The sequence below is a fragment of the Helianthus annuus genome, chromosome 9, assembly GCF_002127325.2.
Source record: "Helianthus annuus cultivar XRQ/B chromosome 9, HanXRQr2.0-SUNRISE, whole genome shotgun sequence".
NCBI classification, from domain to species: domain Eukaryota; kingdom Viridiplantae; phylum Streptophyta; class Magnoliopsida; order Asterales; family Asteraceae; genus Helianthus; species Helianthus annuus.
Genome location: NC_035441.2, coordinates 182716035 through 182729535, shown reverse-complemented (window position 1 = coordinate 182729535; position 13501 = coordinate 182716035). Strand labels below are relative to the sequence as shown.

The window sequence follows — 13501 nt, the reverse complement described above, 5'->3', positions numbered from 1 at the left end:
GATACTTAAAAATATTAGTTATTCAAATAAGCAAACGTATCAAGTAAAATATCACTCATAATTAAAATTAAGGCAACAAAAGTGTTGGCGTATAGGCTAACTAACTGTTAAGATCTGTATTTAAATATCACCAATTACACAACATGCACGATCTGACCCGCTTTGACGAAAAAAATTTAATTGTTTCAGGGAAACCCATCTTCAACTTACCTACTGACTCGCTTAGCGGCACGAACATTATAGATAAACTGACAATTTGTATCCAATTAGCAAATTTCAACAATATAACCATACTTGCATAAAGAACAATCAGGCAAAGCAAGAATTTTTCTACAAATACATAATTTCAACATTTTATATCAAAAGAATGCCTTGAACACCTATGTGAACTACCTCTAAACACTATCAGTTATTATATAAACCCCCCAAAAAAGTAAAATATATGATTCATAGCATTCAAGTATATTATTTTCCTCTAAAAATAATAACGAAATCAGTAACAAATATGAGGAGTTATGAAATGCAAATCCAATGAGAGAAAATTGTCTTAAAAAGCAAATCCAAGGAGAGAAAATTGTCATAAAAACCAAATCAACCCGCTGTGAAACTCATTCAGGCCACAAAACCCAATAAACATACAACAATCAAAATCAAATTAACAATAAAAGGGATATGATGATTACAAAGTTTTTGTAAGAATAGGAAAAGTAACAAGTCACATACATGCTTCTGTAAAGTTGCTATCCTTTTAGACTGCACCACCAGGAACATCCCCATCAAGCCTTTAAAAATCATGAAAAAACCACAAATTACAAACATTCCATATGATACTTATACAATTGCTACTAAAAATTTGTGCAGTAAATGATAATCATTTTACTCCCATAAACCTAAGTTGTTAAAGGTTCAAGGTGCACTTAAGGCGCAAAGGGCGTACCGCGCGCCTAATGCTTTAGCGCAAAGAAAAAAACGCATGCCCGGAACTTGCGAGGCGCGCATCCGTCCAGAATGGTGCAACCCTGCTTTAGTCCGGTCCATGCCATTTTTGGTTGGTTTAGATTGGTTTTTTGCTGGGTTGGATCATTTGAAACAAGATTCGGATATATTAGCTGAAACTCGATTTTCTTCTCTTTATCTTATTCATGTTAGATCCGAAGAAAAAGGCATATTGTATTAACAAAAATAATTGACAATAAATATAGAAATAATCTGTTGACAAAAAAATATGAACTGCCATGGTAATGGACTGCTAGAAGAAAGATGGAGACGAAGTTTGCTGGAATTTTCAGTGTTCCCTCACTCCATCACACGGCTAAAGAACATATCAAGTGGTCAGTATACAAACTATGTTGGGGCAGGTCAGGCTCAAGGAGACCTGCGACACTTGGAGTTGGAAAACCAACTGGGGCAAAGAGCTGACCTGGAGAGCACGTTGGAAACTAATGAGGATCCGAACAGGTTTGTTTGGAGAAAAACTGTGGTTCCGAAAGTTAATTGTTTTGGGAGGAGGGCGGTTAAAGTAAGGATTCCGGCGGCTGTGGCTTTAGCTGCTAGAAACGTGTCGTTTGGCAATGGCTTATGCCCGGCATGTGGAACCCATAATGAAACAGCAGACCATTTGCTAGTCAAATGCACCTTTGATAAGTCGGTGTAACGATTAGTGTGTGGATGGATGCAGGTGTCAGTCCCGAGTATTTTTGGCTCGGTGCAACACATGCTTGATCACTGGAGTGGAGCTGGGAAGTAGGAAGAAAACAGGTCGTCTACGTGATATTCCTGCTAACGCTTTGGATAATCTAGTCCAACCGCAACAAAAAAGTTTTTAACAAGAAACACAACTCGGCTCACTCGCTTTTGGAGGATATTAAAGTCACGTCCTTTTGGTGGATGGTGAAGAGACGCCGCAGAAGCAGCCTCACACCGGAGGACTGGAACATTTTTTCTAGTATGAATTTTGGCTAAGTGCATTCTGGTTGTTTGGTGTCTTGTTTGAGTTAGTCTCTTTGAGTTCTAATGTACCTGCTCCTCTTAGCTGCTTGCTAGGAGTGAAGCTTTGTGTTTGAATAAAAGTGTTTCCTTTGTCGGCTAAAAAATGCAACAAGATAGGATATATGAACTTTAACATGAGATCCAGCGCACAACAAACGATATAATAACACGATCTGAGAAAACATTGATGATCAGTCATAAAATTGGTCTAATTAAGAAAAAAAACATAGCCACTAACAGGCAAGAAATATAGCGGAAAGTGTAAACAGATCTTGCAGAGTGAAATGAACCGATATCATAACAACTTTTACAATCACAACATATATTCAAACTAACACGACAAAAATGAAAATGAAACATTAATTGTATACGGATAAATTAGGGTTTAGAACCGAAAACTTACCTCAAGCAAAAGTATATTCATCGTTAGCAGCGCTAGCCTGCTTAGCTTGACACTCGATGCCAAATTGGATCAAAAGTTAAAACACATAAGGCTAATTGGATCAAAAGTCAAAACACATAAGGCTACATTCAACGACAAAATCAATATTTAGTTAAACATATCAATAGGAGAAAGTTTTGCACTTCCATATTACATTGTTCACATTCAACTTTCTTAGCATTAAAAAGTTTCACAAGCATATTATCAATATACAAGTAACCAGAAGCATTCAAATTTGTGCAGATCTTTCAATTTATTCCTTCTAAAACTAAGGCCACAAAATGAATTTACTGCATACATACACATGAATTTGCAGTAAGATAATAACGGGGAACCACTATGATTTGAAGGCAAGAATTATAAACATTTTGCAGCCATTGCCACAAATATAGCAAAGGTAACGAAATCTTTCATTTACCATCTTAAAATGATGATAAGTTATAGATATCCGTTTTGCGAGCATGATCTTAAGTGCCGTCTTCTAGAACTAAGTATAGATCAAGAAGCATCTTTTTTTTGAAAGTAAACTTTTATAAACAACACTACCCTAACACATGGGCAGCAACAAAACACAACAGCAGCACAGGCCTTTAAAACATTTGAAAAGAGCACCAGTTAGCCCAAGACAATTCTCTATTTTTAGATCTACTCCTATACCAAAAAAAACCAAGCACCATAACATCTTGAAAGATTTTACCAATATAGACGCTAATGCCAGAAAACCTGATGTTGTTCCTCCTTTTCCATAAGATCCAGCAGCCGACCATAATAATACCATGCATGATATCTTCCTCATGCTTCTTCAAACCTGCGTACTTGTAAATTTCCAGAAAGTCTTTAACCAAAAAAGCGTAGATGGGACTTATCTTGCACCAGAGACTGACCCGATTCCATAACACAGCAGCCACGTAACAGCTACAGAAGAGATGATCAGCTGTCTTCACATAAAACACACATGTCTTCTCCGTTGTAGCAGTTTCGTTTTAAAAGCACGTCAACTGTCGGGATCCTCCCCATCTCAGCACACCACACCAATATACTGCATTTCTTTGGCACCTGTTTCGACCACTTGAGAACAAAGTTGTTACTGCAATCTCTCTCACTTCTCAAGAACCTTTTGACCACTCCAACTGAAAAATCGCTATCTTTTCCGCCAATCCAGACCCATTGATCTTTATCACCGTAGAGGTTTATAGAATCCAGCTTTTTAACTCGATTCCCGTACTCAGAACACGGAACCACTACCATAAACCCAACTATCTAGAGGTATACATAGAGATCAAAACCAACTATCCAGAGGTATACATAGAGATCAAAACCTTGATAGAACTCTTCTTTGTATCATCACACTATCACAGAACTCTTCTATCTGCAGGGTATTATAAAGTTCCGATGAATGCAAATATATAAATATTTGATTTTGCAGTCTTTTAGTTCGAAAATTATACCTGCGTATCGAGTGCATACATTGGTAGGGTGCTATAACTACATAAGAACTGTCCCACAAACCTATATGATGGAAATCAAGCATAACAACATTGAATGAGATTAATCCCTATTAGGGTATTTATCGCTAAGTTTTGCAGCCGCTCTGAACTAAACAGAAAACACAACTCACAAAATGAATGAGATTAATATCAAAGCGCATCATTCCCTTGCATTGGTGCAAAGAAAGTGTTTCGTTAATATAAAGTTATAATCGTAAATCGATAATACCCAATAAACAAACCAAAGATACTCTGTAACCAATATTAAATTAACTCAAAATCCAAATTAGAAAGAAACAGTGGAATACCATTTCAGATCGCTTAAGAAGAAGACTGTGCAAGAGATTTCGACCCAACCCAGATGCCAACGAACCTTCTCCACCTGAAATTAAATGATAAATTACATCAATATATGATAAGAACATACAACTTATGGAAAAGTGATAACACATATACATGGAATCCAAATTTAGGGTTTTAGTAGGTTGAGGATGAATCGAATTGAAAAAGGTCGGAACTCACCAACAAAGGCGTTCAATTGCCGAGTAATAAGGGGGTGGGTCTGGAAACGAAGGGGTTGCTTCAATTCAAGTTTAAAATCAGTTTCAATTGATCAATTCACCAGTAAACATGATGATTTCATTGATTGTTGATGAGAAAACGAACCGGTGGTGATGAAGAGCGCATTCAATTGGCATTCAATTACTATGGCAATTAAAGTGAAAGGAGTTTGAATTGTCAATTGTGCCCTTCCAGCGTCTTAAAATACCAAATACTTTCCAATTTTCTTTGCTTACACAATGTTGTATATGCTGCTTTCAATGTTGTACTTGTAGTAAAATTACAATTTGGTACATCACTTCTCCTTTTTAATATATTATAGATAATAATCAACTCTATGATCCAACAAGAGACCAGGTGGTACATACCAAGTCATTAACCCATTTATAAAGCATTTCATCCTCCACTTTATTAGAATGAAGTTGAATCACAAAGAAGATCATAAGCTATATTAACTTCACCAATCACAAACTAATAAGGTGGATTGAACAACAGGAGTGTATCAAAAAGTTCTTAACCTCTGAGCTCGGCCTTTTCTTCTCTTCATCAAGTTCTACACCCCTTTTCTGCAACTCTTGTAGTTATGATACGAATCAACTAATATCACTCTGAAACAAATAATCCAAACAAGATTATAAGCATCTGCACCATCTTTTGACCGAGATCAAGGTGATAGAAACATAAAAATGAAATTCTGAACAATTTTGCATATTGTTAACAAAACAAAATAACATATTCATAATCAATCAAGAAGAAACCTCAGAGGTTCCGCTTCCACCAGATGATTTTTTGATCCCTAAAACTTTTGATTCAGATAAAGAAAGCATGGATCCAATAAATGTGTGTACTTTATGCAAACAGATCATGGTGGCTGAACAAAAAGACAAAAGGTTGAGAAAATACCTGAAACTTGTGCCTAAAACCATCAACATGGAAGAAAATCGTGATTATAGATGACAGAGTTGTATTATTTGTGATTCCAGATTAAGAAGGGAGGATGAGAGAGAAAGGTTACAAAGAGAAAATCAAAACTCACAGAGAAATTGATTCTTGTATGTGGTTGATTATGTGTTCCCGGATCTTAGAATTGAGTTTCAGGTAGAGAGAAAAGAGAGGTTGAGAGAGAAAGGTTTCTAGGTTTGAAATTTGAATGAATATGTAGTCTGGTGCTATGGTTGTCAAAAGAAGGGTGTGCAGTTTATGAGTTGTAACTCATGCATTATAATGTGTATTTTTTTTAAACTCCCATAAATATAGATAATTTTGTTGAGAAGGGAAAATGTAACTAACATGTGTATTTTTTTTTTAAAACTCCCATCAATATAGTTTTAAGATTCCATAAATATAGATAATTTTGTTGAGGAGGAAAAATGTAAATAATAACTAATTATTCATAAATTTAATTAAATATTTATGATAAAATGTAATTTGTATCATTTCTGGGTCCAATGGAATTCATAGTGTAGGAAGAACCCCTATCAAATAGTGATTGAAAGACTAATTTACCCTCAATTTAGATTGTACCTTATGTATTAATGCAAAAAAAAATTCTTATTTTTTGGGTATCTTAAAATGCTAATCTCTATAACAAATTAGCTATTAAACATTTTGTGGCAGTATTCAATCATTTGACATTTGGTAGCTATTAAACATTATGTTATAATGACCAACTACGTTGGACTTTAATAACTTGTACACTAAGACATCATCTACTTGTACCTTTTAATCTGTACATTAAAACTGACCAAGACAACTATCGAAACGTCGAAAAAAATGAGTAGGTCGTCATGCTATCTTTGGATTTTTTTTAAACATAATAGTTTATAAGATATGTTAAGAATAAGTAAAAAAAAAATATAAGTTTGTTATGGAGGGGTGAATTCTAACTAATTATCTACAATTTTGTTAAAACCTTAGGGATTTAAGTGTAATAAGTTTAGGGGCTAAAAAATAAATAGTGTTTAAAAGACCAAACTACCCTCATTTTTGGGGTCTTTCTATAAATAAAAGGGGGGAAAAGTTCTTATTTTTTGGGTATCTTAAAATGCCCTTGCCTCATGCATTATAATATAGTATAGATTAACGTTAACCTGTTTATTATTATTATATTTTCCAATGATTAAAAGAACTTGTTTGATATCTTTTACACTTTGCATGATTATATGTACTTCATGTTGGAGCACGATGATCTTCATTTGGGTCACGCCCTACTCACTTTAAGGGTGAAGGGGGTGCTCACCTAATAGGTGAGTCCCCTCTCTTACGCCAAACCAATTCCCGTGTGCCACGTCAACTCCCCTCTTAAACTCCCCTAACACCCCAATTTGATGGCGCCACACCCCTCTTAGGTGAATTGGTTTTTTTTTTTTTTTAAAAAAAAAAAAGAAAAAGAAACTCATTGATTGGTGAGTCCCTCTCTCTCTCCTCCCTCTCTCTTCGGTGAGCCGCCACCGGTGCCCCTCCATCTCTCCTCCCCGTTTTCCTTTACCGAGTTGTTGGCGTCGCCCCCCTAATCGGTGAAACCCTTCCCCGAAACCCTCCCCGAATTACGCCCCTTACACCCTAACAATCTTTAAAAACTAATCTATGTCCTTTATTTTAATTGCAAATTAACCTTGTATTTGAACGAACTTTTGCAAACTTAACATTTCTACTTTCATATACATTGTTAAGTGATCTCGAATTCTTTAATGCACTTTTTTATATTGAAAGATACATGTGATAATAATACTATGTGTAGTGGGGCATTATGGGAAATTATAGGGAAAAAAAACGCCCCCTTCTCCATTACATAAGGCATTATAGGGCAAAGAAAAATGGCTTTGGCGTTTTAATGAAAACGCCTAAACGAATTGTGGAAGGTTTGAATGGGTTTGACTAGCCAATGAGAAAATAGTTTTTTTTTTTGTTTAATGATTGGTAGAGCATTATTCCCACTACACCACTTTTGTTATAATGCCCAAGTGTGACTAGGATGCCACATGTCATATAATGCCCCATGGTGGGGGCATTATAAATTGCTACCACTACACATGGTCTAAGAAGCAGGGGAAAGATCCATTACAAAGTGGATTTTACCTTTTTGTTTTCCCTCCATACAACACAAAAATATCTAGCACAAAAACATCTAGTATAAAAAATAAAATACAAAAAATTTAGCATAAAAATCTAGCACAAAAATGTTACAACCTATAAATATAACACAACTTTTTGGATTTTTTAGTTGTCAGATTTTATGTAGCAATTTGGTACTAAAATAAAAAAAAAATAACGTCGTATAAAAAATTATGAATGTTTAAAAAATGAGAAAAAATATGCATATGCCTAGTAGCATATGAAGAGAAAAAGTCAACAAATACCATATTTCAAAACACCCCTCTATTTTCTACATTTTCATCTTAGTGATTGATTTAAATAATAAAAGGTTAAAATGTCTACTTCTAACTTGTCTACTTCTAACTTTTTACTTGGTCACGTCCATAAGAAGTAGTGTTTGTGTGACATATTATAGTTTTTACTAAGCGCCTTTTGTTAATGGATAGGGTTGATGATAAGATGGGTTTGGAACAATTATTGTCAAACTCAGTTAGGGCCGGCCCTGAGAATTCGTATACCCTGTTCGAACTCGAAAAAATGTGTCCTTAGGCCTTAACAAAATTGGGTATTTGGCTTATTAAAGGTCTAAACCTAATGCTAAAGGGGTTAATAACTAATCTAAACCATAAGAATAGTTTTGTAAGGGGGCCAGTGTTGGTGTTTGTATGGATGTACCCGATTAAAAAAATATTTTACATATACATATTAGGTTTTTTTTCATAAAAGACGTGGCTCTCGAAATATTGGGCCCTGACCGGTGGTCCTCCCCGCCTACCCCAGGGCCGGCCAAAAGTCTTATAATAGCTTGTAAAACCATATCTCATACCCGTCGATACAGGTGTACTCATTTACTACCTTAGTTTATTAGAAGTTATCTAGTGACATACTCTATTGCACAAGGACAAGAAAAAGATAAATATTGTTTTGGTCACTGAATGTGTCTATTTCAGATAATCTAATGAGCTATTACCTATGAGCAGAATGTTTGTGCCAACTGCAGGTTCTTCATCCTTGGCCACCACTCAAACCACCATGCACTTGAATTCGAAACTAGGAGCTCATTGCTGGTTTTTAAAACCTCTTGCGACACTTGGAGTGATCTCTGGAGCTCCCTAAACACTTGGCTTGATCCAAGATGATCCCACTTCACTATAAATAGAGGTGTTCATCCACCATTTTCCTTTTTACCTCTCAAAATCACTTCTATTCACTTCTTCTTGCTTTCTTGGAGATTCCTGCTGATAGGAGACTCCACCTCAGTCAAGTTTCCGAGCTAGGACCCTTTGTAAGTGTCCCTAGCCTCTGCTTTTCGTTTTATAGGCTTTTAAAAGCCGAAAGTCAAAGTTTTTCGATAAACACTTTGACTTTCGGCTTAGACCATTATGGTCCAGCCATTGTTCGAGGCGAACATGGCTACGTGATCTCTTGCGACACTTGGAGTGATCTCTGGAGCTCCCTAAACACTTGGCTTGATCCAAGATGATCCCACTTCACTATAAATAGAGGTGTTCATCCACCATTTTCCTTTCCACCTCTCAAAATCATTTCTATTCACTTCTTCTTGCTTTCTTGGAGATTCCTGCTGATAGGAGACTCCACCTCAGTCAAGTTTTCGAGCTAGGACCCTTTGTAAGTGTCCCTAGCCTCTGCTTTTCATTTTATAGGCTTTTAAAAGCCGAAAGTCCCAAAGTATTTCGATAAACACTTTGACTTTCGGCTTAGACCATTATGGTCCATCCATTGTTCAAGGCGAACATGGCTACGTGATCATAATTAGGTAGGTGTTAATCCTCAAAAGAGCACCTCCTAATAATCACGTTTGCTTGGTCAATTGTCGGGTCAAAGTTATTAAAATTAAAAGTCAAACGGGTCAGTTTTTAAGATAATTCAAATCTGATAATGTAGGTGTTATAAACCATGTTTTATCACTTTAATAACTTGGTAATAATTATTAGAACATGTGTAAACATGTTCAGCCCGTCAATTCCAGGTTTAGGGTCGGTTCGCAACCGAAAGTCGCGAAATTTGACTTCTGCTTTGACTTTCAGCTCTGACCCGAATTAGATTAGTTTCATTATGTTTTAAGGTTATATTATGACCATATTATATTGTAGTATAACCCTCTGAGGTTATATTACATGGTCATATAGTAATCTGAGTTTATATTGCAAGTTCCGTTATTATGTTCAATGTTGACTAAAATGCCCTTTTATTTAAAAATGAGTTATGTAATCTGAGCATGCAAATGAGTTATGTAATGATAAGTAAACATATTTAGCATATTTTGATGTTAACATTCTGGTCATAAACTGAGTTTACTTATATAATCGTAAATCATGCTTTTAAAAGGACTAAAATGCCCTTTTACATGTAAAATGAGTTTTAAACATAATTTCTTGGCAAGACTCATTACATACTGATATAATATCATATTTAGGATTATTTGGGATGTTAAGTCAGTTTATATTCTGAGTTTAACTTCTAGTTGTTGTTCTTAAATGACGACAATACCCTTATGGCACTTAATATGGGTTTTAAACATGATATGCATACAAAAACTTTTACTTGCTGATATATTAAGACAAATAACATATTTTAACTATTCAAAGCTGGTCATAACATCATATTTACTAAAACATCGTAATTTATCATCATTTAACGACTTTTACGTCGTTTAGGCGCATAGTATGGTTTTAAACCATACTTATCACCCAAGACTTGTTACCTACTGATTTTATAAATCATTTTAAATATTTTTACAGTAGGTATAAGTCATGAACTTAGAATCCCAAATTAAGTTCTCGAAACTATGTGTGAAATGACCAAAATGCCCATACGGTGCATAGTTTGGTCTTAAAACATAAACCACACATATATTTGATATCTTAATGATATTATATCTAAAAAATTACCTATTTTTCCAGAATGTTTATGACCATTTAAACATAAACCACACATATATTTGATATCTTAATGATATTATATCATAAATTAACTATTTTTCCAGAATGTTTATGACCATAACATCAGTTTACTTGCAAACTTCTTTTATAAGTTGCAAAATTACCAAAAACACCCTTATGAGGCTTAATTTGATTTTAAAACCTTAAAGGGCATATATGTTGATATCTTACTGAAATTATAACATGTTTTAAGTATAATAACATATGGAACTTGTATATGACTCATCCGGTTACCCGTTAATGCCTATACGCGTTCGGTTCGACTTATGTAACTAGTTTACATAAGTTTACCGAAACGGGCTTAATCTTGTCATTATAATTTCAAAATCCAGAATGTAATTAGTTTACCCATATTATACAAGTCTTCATACTTGTTGGGTTTAAACTAAATTCTATTCCGGTCATCACTTAATCTAGCACATTGTACCGTATTTCATTCTTTAAGCTAGTCGGTCTAAGTCTATGACTTAAATAGGACCCGTTAGCATTCTAATTGATTAATATTACCATCATTCCAGACTAGATCCTTCCAGTAAAAGCTATCTACACTTGTCTAGTGAATTATACGACTGAGTTATTTAAATCTTGCATTGAAACGAGTTATAGCTCAGGTAAATACTTTTAACTTATTTTCCCTATACGGGCTTAGGATACGGTAAATTATTACCGCTTGGTCGGCTATGGGATCACTTAACCGGATTGTGGCTATTAAATCTGCATAACCCATTTTAACCTATTTTGTTTGATAACTTAAACATTGGTGGTTAACGCGACCGTGTCCTGGATATCCTCGGCTCATTTAAGTTACTAATGGCCACGACCTAAGCACGGGGTGTAGGCATACACCTGACAGATGCAAATGCTAAAATATATTTTTTACCCACAAGTTGGGGATAACTCCTTCGTGGGTTTTATAAGTGGCGTGTCGGTTAATCATGTCTCGGTTTCTATACTGGGCCCCATATGTATTGACAAACATGTAAAACTGTGTACAAGATTAAAATTCTTAATTGTCCCAAGTTATAAAAGATTTTCATGTGCCTTGTGCACTTAAATCAATTTTGGAAATGTTTTCAAAATGTGTCGGTTAATTGTATTTACTAGTGTAAACTGACGTATCTTCAAAAGACTAAGTGACATGTACTATACGAAATAGACTGGATGTTGCTCGGTATTGATAAAAGGATCTTGCAATTCCTTAGAATGCCTAAAGTTTGTTAAGCATCATTTTGTACATTTATATGATCCGCCTGTGGATCTATTACAACCGTCTGTAATTATTACTTCGGATTTTGAACACTTGGTTTGTAATAGTAATTTTATTTCAAGACTTCCGTTGTGCTATTCTGTGTTTAATTGTCTATGATGATATCAACTATGTCACAATACTCCCCACCGGGCCCATCGGGTTATCTTGGAAATACCGGGGTGTGACAATTGTAACATTTTATTTGCTAATATGAAAACACAGAGATGTGTTCGAATGGACAGTCAACATTATAAATAATACATAGGTATTTTGAGAGTCAACATTGTGATAAGTGAGATTGAGTCTATTTTTCATAGAAGGAAAATGAGGAAAAAGATATGTTTAAAGAGGATTTGGAATTGGAGTTAGTTATCGAAGATAGAGATCTAACGGAGGAGGAGGAGGAGTGGGTTTGAATGGAGTGCAAGCATAGTATTCGAGAGTTCGAGTATCTTAGAGCTAAGGACAACAGGCAAAGGTCTAGGGTTAGGTGGGCTTTTGCAGGATGATGACAATACGTGATAATTTCATGTAATCATTAATATTAGGAGGTTTAGGAATTCGATATCGGGTTTGATGGTTGATCGGTCATGGTGTGACAAACCGAAATTGGTTAAGAAGGAGTATTAAGGTGGCGGATTAAGGTATTTCACTTCTTAGGTATTTCTCTTTTCCTGAAGCGGCTTCGCTGGTTGTTCCATTTTCGAAAGAAGAGATCAAGGTGGTGGTTTTTGGGTGTGGTGGGGATCGCACTCTAGGCCCTGATGGCTTCAACTTCAGGTTTGTGAAGTATTTTTGGGACATATTTGAGCCTGATTTCTTTAATGTTATGTCATACTTTCATAAGTCGGGTGTCTTAAATAGAGGTAGTAGTTCCTCATTCATTAAAGTTATCCCGAAGGTGACAAACTCGTTATGTCTTAATGGTTACCACTCAATCAATTTGGTTAGGATGATCAACAAAGGCATTTCAAGAATCTTAGCCAACTAGTTAAAAAAGGTGATTGCTTTATTTATGAAACATAATCTACTTTTCTTCAAGATAGGTTGATTCTTGATGGTCCTTTGATGGTGAACGAGATTTTGTCATGTATTAAGAAGACTAAAGAAAAGGCCTTTTTCCTAAAATTAGATTTTGAGAAGACGTGTGATAATGTTAATTGGAACTTCATTATTTCCATGTTGTCTCAAATGGGGTTTTCGGAGTTATGGGGCAAATGGGATTTGGGGCATTCTTAAGTCAGCTAGATCTTCGGTGTTAGTGAATGGCTCGCCTAAGTTTAAACTTCAACGTGATAATGGTATGAGGCAATGTGACCTTTATTTTCCTTATTTTTATGGAATTTGTTTCTAGTATCATCGATAAAGCGTGTGAGGTGGGTGCCTTCATTGGTCTCTGATTGCCAAACGGAGGGCCCTCCTTCTCTTACTTATTGTACGCAGATGATGCATGTTTTTTTGTGAATGGTTGCAAGTTAATCTTTTGAACATGGCTAGAATTTTAAGATGTTTCCATTTACGCTCGAGCCTAAAAATTAACGTCCATAAATCCAATCTTTTTGGGTGTGGGGTGGAGATGAGTAAAGTGAATGCCTTGGCATTGGTTTTGGGATGTAAGGCAGGAATCGTTCCTTTCAATTATCTTGGTCTTTTGGTTGGGGAAAATATGAATAGATTCAACAATTGGAGGCATGTTATTGATATCCTTGAGGCT

General features: G+C 35.4%; 1 long non-coding RNA gene across 4 annotated transcripts; it reads right to left on the bottom strand.

Moving 5' to 3' along the window:
- Window positions 1-550: 550 nt before the first annotated feature.
- LOC110880011 lies at window positions 551-4819 on the bottom strand. 4 transcript variants are annotated; one of them, XR_002559149.2, is made up of 5 exons: window positions 4441-4819; window positions 4227-4300; window positions 3880-3940; window positions 2020-3800; window positions 551-782 (listed from the first exon to the last, which is right to left on the bottom strand). It is a non-coding gene; the product is annotated as an uncharacterized LOC110880011 (long non-coding RNA). The 4 variants fall into 4 exon arrangements; XR_002559153.2 differs by having other exon boundaries at window positions 551-3800; window positions 4441-4498; window positions 4585-4815; XR_002559152.2 differs by having other exon boundaries at window positions 2393-3800; window positions 4441-4796.
- Between the last annotated feature and the right edge of the window lie 8682 nt (window positions 4820-13501).